This window comes from Hemiscyllium ocellatum, chromosome 38 (assembly GCF_020745735.1).
Source record: "Hemiscyllium ocellatum isolate sHemOce1 chromosome 38, sHemOce1.pat.X.cur, whole genome shotgun sequence".
NCBI classification, from domain to species: Eukaryota; Metazoa; Chordata; class Chondrichthyes; order Orectolobiformes; family Hemiscylliidae; genus Hemiscyllium; species Hemiscyllium ocellatum.
In genome coordinates, this window is record NC_083438.1 from 28,708,559 (window position 1) to 28,725,418 (window position 16,860).

The following is a 16,860-nucleotide window of genomic DNA, read 5'->3' on the forward strand; positions in this document are numbered from 1 at the left end:
AATTACTAGGGGACACGGGTTTGAGGTGCAGATGAGGGGGGGATGTGTGAGGCAAGTTTTGCAGACAAAGGGTAGTGAGTGCCTGGTGGAGGTGTTGGAAGCAGCACTCAAGAGGCTCCGGGATGACTACATCAATGTGAAGGAAATAGAGGGATAGGGATCCTGTCAGTGAAGGCAGTTTTCGTCTGGAGGGACAAAATGTGTCAGCATAGGCTTGGAGAGTCCAAGGGCCTGTTCCTGTACTGTCCTGGTCGTTGTTCTTCTTTATAACGGCAGAGATCCTGCATTCCTACCGAACTCCTTCAACTCCCTTTGCAGGACCTCATTTCACTTTCTGCCGATGACTTTATGAATAACTAATTTGGCTACGCACTCTCCCAATTCAGAATATCCTGCTCCGGCTGAGAGACATCGTTCACCCTGGCACCAGGGAGGCAGCACACTATCCTGGAGTCTCACTTGCCTCTCTGAGCTCTCACCTTGGGGTGGCACAGTGGTTAGCACTGCTGCCTCACAGCGCCAGAGACCTGGGATTGATTCCAACCTCAGGGTGACTGTGTGGAGTTTGCACATTCTCCCCGTGTCTGCGTGGGTTTCCACAGGGTGCTCAGGTTTCCTCCCACTCACCAAAAATGTGCAGGTTAGGGTGGATTGGCCGTGCTAAATTGTCACATAGTGTCCAGAGATGTGCAGGTTAGGGTGGATTGGCCATGCTAAATTGTCCCATAGTGCCCAGGGATGTGCAGGTTAGGGTGGATTGGCCATGCTAAATTGTCCCATAGTGCCCAGGGATGTGCAGGTTAGGGTGGATTGGCCATGCTAAATTGACAGTCGTGTTCAGGGACATGCGGGTTAGGGATAAATGTATGGGCAATAGGAGAGGGGGTTGAGTCTGGGTGGGTCACTCTGCGGAGGGTCGGTGTGGGGCCAAAGGGCCTGTTTCCACACTGTTGGGGTTCGGTGATGATTCTGAGAATAGCGCCCACTACTAGTACTACTCACCTACACTTCACCCCTCCCTGCGCACCACAGTGCCAGTCATGGGTGTACCACAGTGCTAGTCATGGGTGTACCACAGTGCTAGTCATGAGTGTACCACAGTGCCAGTCATGGGTGTACCACAGTGCTAGTCATGGGTGTACCACAGTGCCAGTCATGAGTGTACCACATTGCCAGTCATGAGTGTACCACAGTGCCAGTCATGGGTGTACCACAGTGCTAGTCATGGGTGTACCACAGTGCCAGTCATGAGTGTACCACAGTGCTAGTCATGGGTGTACCACAGTGCCAGTCATGGGTGTACCACAGTGCTAGTCATGGGTGTACCACAGTGCTAGTCATGAGTGTACCACAGTGCCAGTCATGGGTGTATCACAGTGCCAGTCATGAGTGTACCACAGTGCCAGTCATGGGTGTACCACAGTGCTAGTCATGAGTGTACCACAGTGCCATCATGAGTGTACCACAGTGCCAGTCATGGGTGTACCACAGTGCCAGTCATGGGTGTATCACAGTGCCAGTCATGAGTGTACCACAGTGCCAGTCATGGGTGTACCACAGTGCCAGCCATGAGTGTACCACAGTGCCAGTCATGGGTGTACCACAGTGCTAGTCATGAGTGTACCACAGTGCCATCATGAGTGTACCACAGTGCCAGTCATGAGTGTACCATAGTGCCAGTCATGAGTGCCATTGACCAGGTGACTATTGCTGTTTTTCCCTGAGTGGCCATTACCTCTGATACTATCCAAAACAGAAACTGGCCGGAACCCTCAGTGGGTCTGGCAGCATCTGTGTGGGGGGTTGGGGGGCGGGGGGGTTGGGGGTGGGGGGGATTGGTGGTGGAGTTGACATTTTGGGTCCAGTGACATTTCTTTAAAATGGGCCCCATGTGCTGGCTGGGCGTTCGCCCGATGGACGCTGTCGGAATTGTTATGTTTTCCCAGCTATTTCTCCTTCAGCTTTGTATTTCCAGCATTCGCCTCTTGTGAAAGGGGAATGGTCAAAACAGACGGCCTGCCCTCACTTATCCGTCTTCCTGGGGCTTACTCAACTCTTCACTAACTGTGTAGCCCTGACTGATGGTGTGACCCAGCTCAGTCATTGTGCTATCCGTGACATTCCCAGGCTCCTGGATGCTCCACAGTGAGTCCATCGTAGCTCCAGACGTTCCATGCAGCAAATTAGGGAACTGCAGCCAAACACAGTTCCTGCATGGAGACTGGACGTGTCCCTGATCTCCCACCTATCACAGGGGGAGTGTTCAACAGGGTCAAATTCTCCTGCCATCTCAAACCGTATCAACTAAACCTTCGGTATCAACTTCAGGAAACAGTCCGCGAACTGGATTAGGGTGGCACCGTGGTTAGCACCGCTGCCCCCCCAGTGCCAGGGACCCAGGTTCGATTCCAGCCTTGGGTGACTGTGTGGAGTTTGCACAATCCTCCCCATGTCTGCTGTGGGTTTCCTACTGCAATCCCAAGGTGTGCAGGCTAGGTGGGTTGGCCATGGGGAATGCAGGGTTACAGGGATAGGGTGGTGTGGACTCGGTGGACCGAATGACCTGCTTCCACGTTGTAGGGACTCCATGAGTTGAGTAGTCAACCTTACCCGCTGGTCATCAAACTCCGGTGCCTCACTCCCCATTCAAATTTGCTTGATGAAGTGTAGCAGGCAGTGAATGACCACAGAAACATTGAAAATAGGAGCAGGGAGAGGCCATTCAGCCCTTCACAATCACGGCTGATCGTCCAACACAATCACCCAATCCTGCTTTCTCCCCGTAACCTTTGATCCCAAGTGCTATATTGAGCTGCCTCTTGAATACACTCAATGTTTTGGCATCAACTACTTCCTATGGTAATGAACTCCTGTCTTTGTGTGAAGAAATGACTCCTCAGCTCCATCCTAAATGTTCCACCCTGAATCCTCAGACTATGACCCTCTGTTTCTTGATGCCACCCACCATCAGGAACATCCTCCCTGCATCTATCCCCTGTTTCATAAAACCCCTACAGTGTGAAAACAAGCCATTTGGCCCAACAGGTCCATACTGACCCTCCGAAGAGTGACCCACTCCCCTACCCTATTACTCGACATTTACCCCTGACTATTGCACCAAACCAACACATCCCTGAACACTATGGGACAATTTACAATGGCCAATCCACCCTAACCTACACATCTTCGGGAGGAACTCGGAGCACCCAGCGGAAACCCACACAGACAACATGCAAGCTCCACACAGACAGTCACCCGAGGCTGGAATTGAACCCAGGTTCCTATCCCTGTGAGGCAGCAGTGCTAACCACTGAGCCACCGTGTTGCCCGTTTCAAATTGTATAAGTCCCCTCCATACGTCTGACCTCCAGCAAAAACAAACCTAACTTAGCCAACCTCTTCTCCATCGCCATCCCCGGAATCAGCCTGGCAAACCTTCGTTCCCTTTCTCGAGAGCAAGCGCGTCCTTCCTCAGAACAGGAGACTAAAACAGCATATGACAATCTCAGTGTGGCCTCACCAAGGCTCTGTATAACTGCAACAACACATCCCTGCTCCTGTACTCGAACCCTCTGGCAATAAAGGCTGACATAACATTTGCCTTCTTTACCGCCTGCTGTGTGCCCTGTATACTTGGACTTTTGGAAAGTGTTTGATATGGAGCCACATGGGCTGGCTCGTTCACAAATTAGAAATGTTTAGGATTGATGGCTCCTTGGCAGCATGGATGGAAATGAGGCGAAGAGTGTGGCGCTGGAAAAGCACAGCCGGTCAGGCAGCATCCGAGGAGCAGGAGAGTCGACGTTTCGGGCATAAGGCCTTCATCAGGAGCACGGATGAAAACTTGGCTAAAAGCTAGAGAGAATGTAAGGAGGGGCACTTCCCAAACTGGACTCGGCAGACGCTGGAGGTCAGAGTCAAGATTAGAGTGGTGCTGGAAAATCACAGCACGTCAGGCAGCATCCGAGGGACAGGAAAACTCGATGTTTTGGGCAGACGCCCTTCATCAGGAATGAGGCTGGGAGCCTCCGGGGTGGAGAGATGAATGGGAGGGGTTGGTACTGGGGGGAAGGTAGATGAGAGTGCAATAGATGGATGGAGGTGGGGATGAAGGTGATAGATCGGAGGGGAGGGTGAAGCTGATAGGTGGGAAGGAAGATTGACAGATGGGACAGGTCATGAGGGCGGTGCTGAGCTGCAAGTTTGGAATTGGGGTAAGGTAGTGGAGAGGGGAAAAGAGTAAACTGGTGAAGTCCACATTGATGCCATGGGGTTGGAGGATCCCGAGGTGGAAGACGAGGCGTTCTTCCTCCAGGCATCGGGCGGTGAGGGAGTGGTGATGGAGGAGGCCCAGGACCTGCATTTCTTCAACAGAGTGAGGGGGGGAGTTGAAATGTTCAGCCACGGGGCAGTGGGGTTGGTTGGTGCGGGTGTCCCGGAGACGTTCTCTAATGCGCTTCCCAAATTAGAGATGAGTTGAAATTGGTGCTCCGCAGGGATAGGTGTTGAGACCCTGATTGATATCAATGAATTGGAGATGGGTGTTGAGGGCAGGATCTCTAAATTTGCAGATGATACTAAGCGAGGGAGAAAGATAAAATGGGAGGATGACACTGAGGAGCATTGACAAGTTGGCTCCATGGGCTTATAGCTGGCATCGGGATTGCATCGAAATGTGGCAGAAGAAACATGGAGAGACAATACAAGCTCAAAGGTACAACTTTGAGAAGAGAACAGGAGTAGGAGTTTATTGTATTTTCTCTCTCTATCTCCCCTTCCCTGCTTCTCAAAGTATGTGGGTTGGCTAGCTCAGATGGCTAGAACATGGTGCCTCTCACACTAAGGTCATGTGTTCAATCCCCCACTGACCAGGTGTGTGATTGGGGTTTGCACGTTGCAGGTTCCAAATTGCTGAATATGCATTTGTCCTTGCTTTTACTGGCTCGGTGGTTAGCACTGCTGCCTCACAGCGCCAGGGATCCGGGCTCAATTCCCACCTTGGGCAACTGTCTGTGTAAATTTTGCACATCCTCCCAGTGTCTGTGTGGGTTTTATCTGGATGCTCTGGTTTCCTCCCACAATCCAAAGTTGTGTGTGTTAGGGTGGATTGGCCATGAAAAATTGTCCCATAGTGTCCAGGGATATGCAGGTTAGGGTGGATTGGCCATGAGAAAATGTCCCATATTGTCCCATAGTCTCCAGGGGTGTGCATGTTAGGGTGGATTGGCCATGTTAAATTGTCCCATTGTGTCCAGATGCATTAGTCAGTGCTAAATATAGGATAGAGGATTGAGTCTGAGATCGTGTATCAGGTATAAGCAGGCAGGGAAAGAGTGAAGTTCTGAGTTTTGTGAAGCAAGGGGTTCAGCTGAGCATGACTCAGATCAGATAAGAACTTACAGTTAACAATAGGGTGCTGGAGACAAGGGTAATGGGTTAACAAGATGGAAAAGCAGTCACTATATGGAGCTGTTTAACAATATTGGAAGCATTCATTATGCAAGGTCAGCTAACAATGGGAAAACTATCCACTGCATGAATCCAGTTAACAATGTTAAGAGCATTCATTGTAGAACAGTACATAGAACATTACAGCACAGTATAGACCCTTCAGCCCTTGATGTTGCGCCGACCTGTCATACCAATCTGAAGCCCATCTAACCTACACTATTCGATGTACATCCGTATGCTTGTCCAATGATGACTTAAATGTACCTAAAGTTGGCGAATCTACGACCATTGCAGGCAAAGCATTCAATACCCTTACTACTCTCTGAGTAAAGAAACTACCTCTGACATCTGTCCCATATCTATCACCCCTCAATTGAAAGCTATGTACCCTCGTGCTCGCCGTCACCATACTTGGAAAAAGGTTCTCCCTGTCCACCCTATCTAATCCTCTGATTATCTTATATATCTCTATTAAGTCACCTCTCAACCTTCTTCTCTCTAACGAAAACAGCCTCAAGTCCCTCAGCCTTTCCTCCTAAGACCTTCCCTCCATACCAGGCAACATCCTAGTAAATCTCCTCTGCACCCTTTCCAAAGCTTCCACATCCTTCTTATAATGCTGTGACCAGAACTGTACACAATACTCCAAGTGTGGCTGCACCAGAGGTTTGTACAGCTGTAGCATAACCTCATGGTTCCGGAACTCGATCCCTCTATTAATAAAAGCTAAAACACTGTATGCCTTCTTAACAACCCTGTCAACCTGGGTGGCAACTTTCAAGAATCTGTGTACCTGGACACCAAGATCTCTCTGCTCATCTACACTACCAAGAATCTTACCATTAGCCCAGTACTTTGCATTCTGGTTACACCGACCAAAGTGAATCACCTCACACTTATCCGCATTAAACTCCATTTGCCACCTCTCAGCCCAGCTCTGCAGCTTACCTATGTCTCTCTGGAACCTACAACATCCTTCGTCACTATCCACAACTCCACCAAACTTAGAGGTCTTGGTCTCTGCTATTGACCCTCATTGATTGTAACAGGCACCCAGTTGATTTGTATGTTTCCTTATCTGGATGCTCCTCCCTGTAACATGACTATATAGTTCATTGAGAAACTGCTGTTCAAGACAAGACATGAGCTCATGTCTCTGCGCACATGGGCGATTGTTCTCTCTCCTTCCAGGGCCCAGAATAAAGATGAAGGAGGTAAAGCCATACTGTGTCTCTGAGCGTTTTACTTCAAGTGAGGGGTGGGAGGGGGGATCGGGGTGACAATATTGGCATAGTTGGCAGGATCCAAATAAATAGTTACGATCGGATGGTGTCAGCGGCTGCCCAGAACATCAGTGTCTGGAGACCGACGGGCCCACAAGGTAAGATTTTAAACCTTAGTCCCTCCCAATGTTCCTGTGTGCCAGCGATGGTCCCTTCGTTCGATCACTCTCTCTTCAACAGATTCCTGAAATGGTAATTAGTTCAGTTGAGAGATATAGTTTCACAAGTGTGCAGGAAGGCAGAGTTTGACTCCTCTGCACTGCGTTGGGAGGGAGGGGTGTGTGATTGAGGTTTGAGTCCTTTGTGTGATACTGGGGTTAGAGTCTCCGGGGCTGGGTTTTGTTGAGGTTCGAAGCCTCTGCGCAGTACTGGGGTTAGACCCCCCTGTGGTGGGTTAATTTGAGGTTCAAGTCCTCCGCACTGTGCTGAGGTTCCAGCTCTCTGTGTGTAAGCGAGGTTCAAACTCTCTGTGTTAAATTGGGATTTGAGTTTCCTGTGTTTAGTTGGGATTCACGTTTTCTGTGTTGAAGTGGGATTTGGATTTTCTGTGTTTAATCAGGGTTCGAGTTGTCTATTTTTAAGTGGGATTTGCGTTCTCTGCCTTTAAGTGGGATTTGAGTTCTCTATGTTTCAGTGGGGTTCAAGGCCCCCTGAGGAGTAAAGTGAGAAACGGGTTAAAATCCCCTAGTGGTGAAATTTGAGGCCTGGTGAGTCTTTGGGGAAAGAGAGTGACTCGGATTGCGATGCCATGTGGTCTGCTGCGAGGGCTTTCTCTGTTTATCAGTGTAATTTCAGAGCAAGGATGCAAACAAAAATGAGAAAACACTGAAATTAAGATTGTGCTAATATTTGGGTGAAGAGGGGAGGTTTCAATATCAATTGTGCCATGCTGAGAGTGTTTGATGTTTAAACATTTTGGGTAAAATACTGGATCAGAAAATCCTTTTCAGTAACTGTTTGGCCTTGTTTGAATCAGGATCTCAATTCAATGTGTTTTGTCGGCTGTGTAAGAGGGCAGATTTTGTTTTTACATTGAACTTGTACATGTCCTTTTTAAAATTATTTGGAGATGCCGGCGTTGGACTGGGACTTACAAAGTTAAACTCACACAACACCAGGCTATAGTCCAACAGGTTTAATTGGAAGCACTAGCTTTCAGAGCGCTGCTCCTTCATCAGGTGGTTGTGGATTTTATCTTGTACTCCACAACCACCTGATAAAGGAGCAGCGCTCCGAAAGCTAGTGCTTCCAATTAAACCTGTTGGACTATAACCTGGTGTTGTGTGATTTTTTTTTACTTTAAAATGATCAAACTTGTAACCTTAAAACAAATTGATTGGGTGCATTGAGCTGTGAATTGTTTGAAATTCCACAATGCCTGTTTAAAACAAAAACATGTGGGTCAGTGGTCATGCTTTCCCCCGATGAGAATATTGCATTACAATATCTTTACTGCTGTGGTTTTAATGCAGAGCGTTCACAAAAAGTACGTTTTTAGGTTGATGTTTTGTTGAGATTTTCTAGAGAAAATTAGCACGTGAGGCTGAGCTATTCAAATTCTGTTAATTATTGTTCAGACTTCATTGGCCCCTTTCATATTGCAAATATAAAGAATGTTGATCTCTGCCAAAGTTGCCACTGTAATTCCGACTGTTTTATTTAGGAAGTTTCATTTGGAGAACATATTTTAAAATATTCACCATCCTTGTAAATCTTTTCTGAACCCTTTCGAGTTTCACAACATCTTTCAGATAGGATCCTCCCAACTCCTGTCCTCAATAATCTGACCAATAAAGGACAGCATGCCAAATACCTTCTTCACGATCCTATCGACCTGCAACTCCACTTCTTCACTCTTCATGCTCATGACTGAGGAGCTGATTGAATCCATTGGATCATTCAGTATGCAAGGTCAGCTAACAAGGGGAAAAGCATCCATTGTATGAATCCAGTTAACAAGGTGAAGAACATTCATTTGTAACAGTAAAGGGCTTGTTCTCTGCTATTGATACTCATTGATTGTAACAGTCACCCAATTAATATGTATGTTGCCTTATCTGAACGCTCCTCCCTGTAAAGTGACTCTAGAGTTCATTGAGAAACTGTTGTTCAAGAGAAGACGGTGAACTCATGTCCCTGTGCACATGGGCGATCATTCTCTCTCCCTCCAGGGCCCGGAATAAAGATGAAGGAGGTAAAATTATTGTGTCTCCGAACGTTTTGCTTTGGCTGTGGGGGTGGGGGTGGGGAGGGGGAAACGGGACGACAGGTCTGCATGGGTTGCTCTTCAGAGGGTCGGTGTGAACTTGTTGCACTGAAGGGCTGTTTCCACACAGTAAGGAATCTAATCTAAAAGCACAGTCACTGTCCCATGCACTTGGTTCAAGCACATCACCGCTGCCCCTTCTCCATTTGCAGTGAGCTGCTACCAAGAGGATGAAGGTGGAGGTGGGAAAGAAGGAGACGTGCAGTAAGCTACATGCATTACACATCCTTGGCTTCATTGGTCAGAACATTGGATGTGGGAGTCGGGAGGTCATGTTGCGGCTCTGCAGGCCACTCTTGAAGTACTGTGATCAACTCTGGTCTCCCCTGCTATAGGAAGGATGCTGTTACACTTAAAAGGGGACAGAGAGAACTGACAAGGATGATGCTGGTCCGAGAGAGAGAGGCTGAACAGACTGGGGCTATTTTCCCTGGAGTGTCGCAGGCTGACGGGTGACCTGATAGAGGTTTATACAGTCATGAGGGTGGTGCATGAATGGAATGAGCTGCCAGAGCAAGTGGTTGAGGCTGGTACAATTACAGCATTGAAAAGGCATCTGGATGGGTATATGGATAGGAAGGGTTTAGAGGGATATGGGACAAATGCTGGCTAATGGGACTGGGTCAGATTGGGACGTCTGGTCAGTGTAGACATGTTCCACCTGAAGGGTCTGTTTGCTTGCTGTATGACGCTATGACCTCAGGGTTCATGTGCAGAATTCTCTGAGAGATGGGCATCACTTCGGGGTTAATGGCACTCCAACCCCAAGATCTTTATTTCCTCATTCGCACCCGTTATCTTGTGACAAGCACTCGGAAATATTTGAGTGAACAACATCTTGTCGTTTGACAAAGCAAAATTGCTCGAGGGGACACAATCTTTTCCTCCTCCATCTGGATTTGGACCATTCGATGCAGTTACTTGTCAATTTTAACAAAGCGAAATCTTGTGCCAAAGTAGGTTGGTATGAATTATTTATCGAAGGTGGGAGTGGGTGTGCCTGTTCCTCTGAAATATGTTAGAACTGTGTCCATTCCAACCTCATTCTCAGCCAGGAATGGAGGGGTTGGTGCGTCGCTCGATCCCCCATCGTCCTGAGGAATTTTCTCTGTCAGTTTTTATTTAACCAAGTTCATCAGAAAGCAGGTTCCAAATAAACCTGTTGGACTATAACCTGGTGTTGTGTGATTTTTAACTTTGTCCCATCCCAGTCCAACACCGGCCTCTCCAAATCTTTTTTTTTAAGCAGTTCACTTCATAAAGTACTGGAGGCTTCGACTCCATTTTGGTGCTAACAACACAAAAATCTCCCCCATTTTGCTGTGCAGGCCCTTGTCGTGCAGTGGTACTGTCCCTATCTCTGAGCCAGGAGGCCTGAGCTCAAATCCCACTTGTTCCAGCAGGATGCCTTAAGATCTCCAAACAGACTGATCAGAAAATATCTCTACCCTGCAAGAGGCTATCACAGTACAGCGGTAAAGTCCGTATCTCTGAGCCCACTGTTTCAGAGATCAGGCATCTAACATTGGTTGATGAGAAAATATCTCTGCTCTTCTTTGCTTGCCCGCTCCCTGTATTCTTTAATTGCCAAAGAGATACATTCAATAGGGGAACATCCTCAACCAGAAACTTGGGGTGAAATTCTACAGACTCGTTCCTTTGGGTGGCCATTTATCCTGAAGCAGTCTTCAATTTTTGTTCAAGATGGTGGAACAGTGGTAGTGGAATCTGTGGGCTCTCAGCCCATCGACTTGTCCACTTGGTTCTTCTATTTTTGTTTCAAATGTTTCCATTTATTATGGAACTTTACCTTCTTCTAATGACCTCGGCAGAAGGCATCTTCTCCCGGCCCAGGCCTGCTGACGAGGTGGTTTCCAGCAACCCCGACTGGTGGTGTAGGCCTGGCGAGGAGGTCTCCCAGTGTGGTGGTCCAGGAGGGGGTGGTCTCGGCCTGGTGAGGAGGTCTCGTCTTTATTTTGGAGGTGGCTTCAGAATATTCCAATGGCCCAACACGGCAGTCTAGTCCCAGCTCAGAGGCCTAGTCCCAGCTCGGAGGCCTAGTCCCAGCTCAGAGGCCTAGTCCCAGCTCGGAGGCCTAGTCCCAGCTCAGAGGCCTAGTCCCAGCTCGGAGGCCTAGTCCCAGCTCGGAGGTCTAGTCTCCAGCATGGAGGTCTAGTCCCAGCTCGGAGGTCTAGTCCCAGCTCGGAGGTCTAGTCCCAGCTCGGAGGCCTAGTCCCAGCATGGAGGTCTAGTCCCAGCTCGGAGGTCTAGTCCCAGCTCAGAGGTCTAGTCCCAGCTCGGAGGTCTAGTCCCAGCATGGAGGTCTAGTCCCAGCTCGGAGGCCTAGTCCCAGCTCGGAGGTCTAGTCCCAGCTCGGAGGCCTAGTCCCAGCTCGGAGGTCTAGTCCCAGCATGGAGGTCTAGTTCCAGTTCGGAGGCCTAGTCCCAGCTCGGAGGTCTAGTCCCAGCTCGGAGGCCTAGTCCCAGCTCGGAGGTCTAGTCCCAGCTCGGAGGTCTAGTCCCAGCTCGGAGGCCTAGTCCCAGCATGGAGGTCTAGTCCCAGCTCGGAGGTCTAGTCCCAGCTCGGAGGTCTAGTCCCAGCTCGGAGGTCTAGTCCCAGCATGGAGGTCTAGTCCCAGCTCGGAGGCCTAGTCCCAGCTCGGAGGTCTAGTCCCAGCTCGGAGGTCTAGTCCCAGCTCGGAGGTCTAGTCCCAGCATGGAGGTCTAGTTCCAGTTCGGAGGCCTAGTTCCAGCTCGGAGGTCTAGTTCCAGTTCAGAGGCCTAGTCCCAGCTCAGAGGTCTAGTCCCAGGAAGGACGTTGAGTTCCAGCATGGGGGTCTAGTGCCCAGCTTGGAGGCCTAGTCCCAGCATAGGGGTCTAGTCCCCAGCATTGAGGCCGAGTTCCAGTTTGGAGGCCTAGTTCCAGCACAGAGGTCTAATCCCAGCTCAGAGGTCCAGTTCCAGGAAGGACGTCAAGTCGCAGCAAGGAGGTGTATTCCCAACAAGGAGGCCTAGTCCCAGCATGGAAATGTCATTTTGGTGTGGCTTGGTAGTCTCTGCCTGATCTTCAGCTTACCTCAAACCCAGGAGCCGTTACTTGAACAATGATGAACTTTTGCTCCTTTTTTTTTCTCACTTACGACTTCTGTCATTAAGTTAAGCACTCATCAACTTTATCGCTGTTTTTTGTTGTAAACATACATGTGACAATAATTTGCTATTTTGAATGATCGAGCCCTAATCCTGAGACCACGATTTAAATGCAATGGCTCCATTGCTCACCCCTGCCATTTCCAGTCAGGATTCGGGAATTTACAAATCAGGCACAGACCAAGGGGATTGGCTGCTAACCCTATCGTGTGAGTGTCACGGTGGCTCAGTGGTTAGCGCTGCTGCCTTACAGTGCCAGGGACCCAGGTTCGATCCTAGCCTTAGGTAACCCCTGTGTGGGATTTGCATGTTCTCCCTGTGTCTGCATGGGTTTCCTCCAAAAATGTGTAGGCTAGGGTGGATTGGATGTCCTGAATTGCCTACAGATGGGTCGGTTAGGTGCATTAGTCAGCGGTTAAATGTAGGGGAATGGGTCTGAGTGGGTTGCTTTTCTGTGGATCGGTGTGGACTTGTTGGGCTGAAGGGCCTGTTTTCACACTGTTGGAATTCTATAAAAATTCCACGGCCTATGCACCCAATCCACCGACCGTGCACACAGTCATGTTCTGTCTTCCAAAGCCCATGTGTTTGAGGGTTAAGAGCTTTAATCTCTGCCTTTCCCAGATTCTGACCGTCTTTCTGAAAGCTCTTTATCTTCCTCGCTCACATTTTTGGCACTCTTGATGTCTCCGCTCGATAAGGCTCTTCCTGTCATTCTTCTCCATGGGTCATGGGAGCTGGTGCTTTTATCGCTCCTTCCCCACTGCCTGCTCAGCATGCTTTGCAAAGTGCTGACAACATCGCTGAAGCAATTCTCCTTCAAAAGGCAGCGTCCCCTAAGCTCAGCTCAATAACAAACAAAACCGCACAACACACACTCCCTGAATTGCAAACAGCCATCTGAAGAAACCTGGCTTCAGGTAATCTGTGTTTGATGTGTCAATCCAAGAGCTCATTGTTGATTGAGATTGAGTGGTACGTAAGGCTGAAATGGAGCAAGCTGGTGGATTCATTTCTTTCAGTGCAACTCAGCTCCAGTTTCTGAGGATAATGTGAGAAATGGTCTGTAATTTTAAAAAGTCATTCCTGATGAAGGGCTCCGGCCCAAAACATCGATTTTCCTGCTCCTCGGATGCTGCCTGATCCTCTGTGGCGTTTCCAGCAACACACTCTCAATTGAGATTGTTTTAAAGATTAGATTGCCTACAGTGTGATAGCAGGCCCTTCGGCCCAACAATTCCATGGTGACCCTTCGAAGAGTAACCCACCCAGACCCATTTCCCTCTGACTAATGCACCTAACGCTACAGGCAATTTAGCAATGGCTAATCCACCCTAACCTACACATCTTGGACTGTGGGAGGAAACTGGAGCACCCAGAGGAAACCCACACAGACACAGAGAGAATGTGCAAACTTCACACAGGCAGTCACACAAAGCAGGAATCGAACCTGGGTCCCTGGTGCTGTGAGGTTGCAGTGCTAACCACTGAGTCGCTAAGCACCTCTGGCTTGGGCAACTAGACTAGAAGATGTTGTAAAACCTGCAGGTATTCACAAAAGATTTACAGGGATGTTGTCAGGGTTGAAGGATTTGAGCTATAGGGAGAGGCTGAACAAGCATGGGCTGTTTTCCCTGGAGCATCGGAGGCTGAGGGGTAACCTTATAGTGGTTTATAAAATCATGTAGGGCATGGATAGGATAAATAGACAAAGTCTTTTCCCTGGGGTGGGGGAACTAGAGCGTGAGAAGGGAAAGATATATAAAAGGGACCTAAGGGGCAACGTTTTCACCCAGAGAGTGGGACGTGTATGGAATAGGCTGCCAGAGGAAGTGGTGGAGGCTGGTACAATTGCAACATTTAAAAGGCATTTGGATGGATATATGAATAGGAAGGGTTTGGAGGGATGGCTGGTGGGACTAGATTGGTTTCGGAGATCTGGTTGGCATGGATGAGTCGGACTGACTGTGCTGTGACTCTAGGACTCTGTGTAGACTGCAGCTCAGTGAAAGTGAAGACTGCAGATGCTGGAAACCAGAGTTTAGATCAGAGTGGTGCTGGAAAAGCACAGCAGGTCAGGCTGCATCCAAGGAGCAGGAAAGTCGACATTTCGGGCAAAAGCCCTTCATCAGTAATTTGCAGCTGTCAGATATACCATGACCACTTCCAAAAATTACAGAGAGGGAAAATTCCGTCTTGTCTGAAAAGGGATAAATTAAAACCTTGTCTGCTTCATCTATCTATACATCAGCCTCCCCCTGTCCTGGCCACTTTTTTAGATATTACAGACCAGGCTGTGACAGATTCAAACAGCTCAGTGCCAAGGGAGGTGGGAGAAAATCACAGAATCCCTGCAGTATGGAATCATACATCTTCCCATTCCCGTCCATACCAACCCTAGCATTCCACCCTATCTCCTGCATTTCCCACAGCTAATCCACCCAGCCTAAACATCCCTGGACACTGCATGGCAACATAGCAAGGCTTAACCTGCACATCATTGGGCTGTGGGGGGAAACCCACACAAAGGCATAGGGCAAATGGGCAAACTCCACAAAGACAGTCACCTGAGGTTGGGATTCAACCCGGCTCCTTGGTGCTGTGAGGCAGTGGGGCTAACCACTGAGCCCCTGTGTAACCCAGGGTGGAAGCTCAATAAATAATCAGTACAGCAGTGATTGCTGAAATGTCTGTGCATGAGGGGAGTACAGGATACCCCTCGAACTGACTGATATCCCCAGCAACAGTCTCCAAGTAACCGACACAAACCATCCCTCAACTGACTGGTGCCCATGGCCAATATCAATGGTTGGTCAATGTTCCTTGGGTTACAGCCACTCTTCTGGATAACCACCCCATCCGCATTCATCGGGAGGTCCCTCTGATTGCCTTAGTCCCACTGCCAACGCACCCTCTCCTTCAATGTCACTCCACCTGACTCGGTTAAGGATCACAACTTGAGGGACGTTTCAGAGAACATGGCCGGGACACACGCACCCAACAGCCCCACCGCCCTGTGGCTGCCCGCTCCAACTCCCCCTCCAACTCTGCCAATGACATGCAAGTCCTTGGCCTCCTCCACCGGCCAATCCAAACCACCTCACGCCTGGAGGAAGAACGCCTCATCTTCCGCCTTGGGAGTCTCCAACCACACAGCCGTAATGTCGCTTTCATCAGTTCCCTCATCTCCCCTACCCTCCCACCTCATCCCAGATCCAACCCTCCAACTCAGCACCGCCATCTTGAATAATCCAACATATCCATCTTCCTTCCCACCTATCTGCTCCACCCTCTGCTCTGACCAATCACCATCATTCCCCACCTGCATCTACCTCTTGCTTTTGCAGCAACCTCCCCCACTCCAGTCCCAGTCCCCCTCCAATTTATCTCTCAGCCCCATGGGCTCCTCCACACTACCCCACCCCCCACCTTCCTGATGAAGGGCTGATGTCTGAAACGTCGACTCTCCTGCTTCTCAGATGCTGCCTGACCTGCTGTGCTTTCCGAGTGTTACCCTTTCTGACTCTGGCTCACAACTGACAGTGAGGCGCTCAGATCGGGGCTTGGGGCAGCAACTAACCACAGTTACCCGGTGCCAGACCCAGAGAGGGAAGGGAGGGTGACATGGGGCTGGATTGCAGAGTACAGAGGAACCTCGATTCTCTGAATATCGATTATCCAAATTTCGGATTATCTTGAAGAAGAAGATTACAACTCCCCGCAAAAACGTTACATCGAAGAGGTAAGTGTATTGGACTCACCAGTACTGAAGAAGATGTGAAAACGCTGGCAAAAACAGAAAAAAACACCAGCAGTGACTGGGTATCTTTTAGGTAAGGGTTAGTTACACAGCCCTTTGCAAAAGTAAGTGGTTTACAGTATTCCCATCACTTTACTGGGCCGTTCATGGAAAAAATGCCTGAGAATGTAAACGCATACACGAGGTGGTGCTTTTGTCTTTCTGTTGCGCGACTGAGTTCCCAGGAAATGACAAATGCTCTTGCAATCGTAGAAGCTGTTCTGGACCTTGTTTAATGCAAGGATTTCATACACAGTATTTATGTGACGGTACGGATTTAATCTTTCTCAGTTTAACCTGCAATTTGCAGAATGCAAAGACTGGTTTGTTTAAATAGCAGACTCATCAAAATTATCGATTTAAACCAACTCTCCGGGGGAGCGCAGCGTTAGATCAGTATGGCGTCCCTTGTGTAAGGTCAAATCGATTATCCGAAGAATCAGTTATCCAAACGAAACAGCTCCTGCCCATCCTGTTTGGAAATGCACGGTTCATCTGTATATCCACAACAATAAAGCAGGAGCGTGACTTAACATTGTGACATTCTCACAGGAATCACTCTGCAAACTCGGAGAGGATGTTTGTCAGCAACAGGACAGGATCTGCTCCCTCACTGCAGCGATGTTTTCCCACACCTACACTTCCCCTCCTCCCTCTCCCTCTCCTGCTTCTTCTGAAAGCCACACTAAAAACAGGCAGCCCTCTCAGTCTCACTGTGGGAAAAGACTCGCTAACCCACGATAGGCCCACAAGAGCAAAATTGGCCCAACTGTACCAGAACACCCAGAATTCCCGAGCAGCTCACAAGCTGGATCAGACAGCAGGCAGATAAGGGAATACACGGTCAGCTCCCATGGACATGACAGAGCACCGCAGCTATGTCGAAGCCCCACGGGCAGTTTCACAACCCAG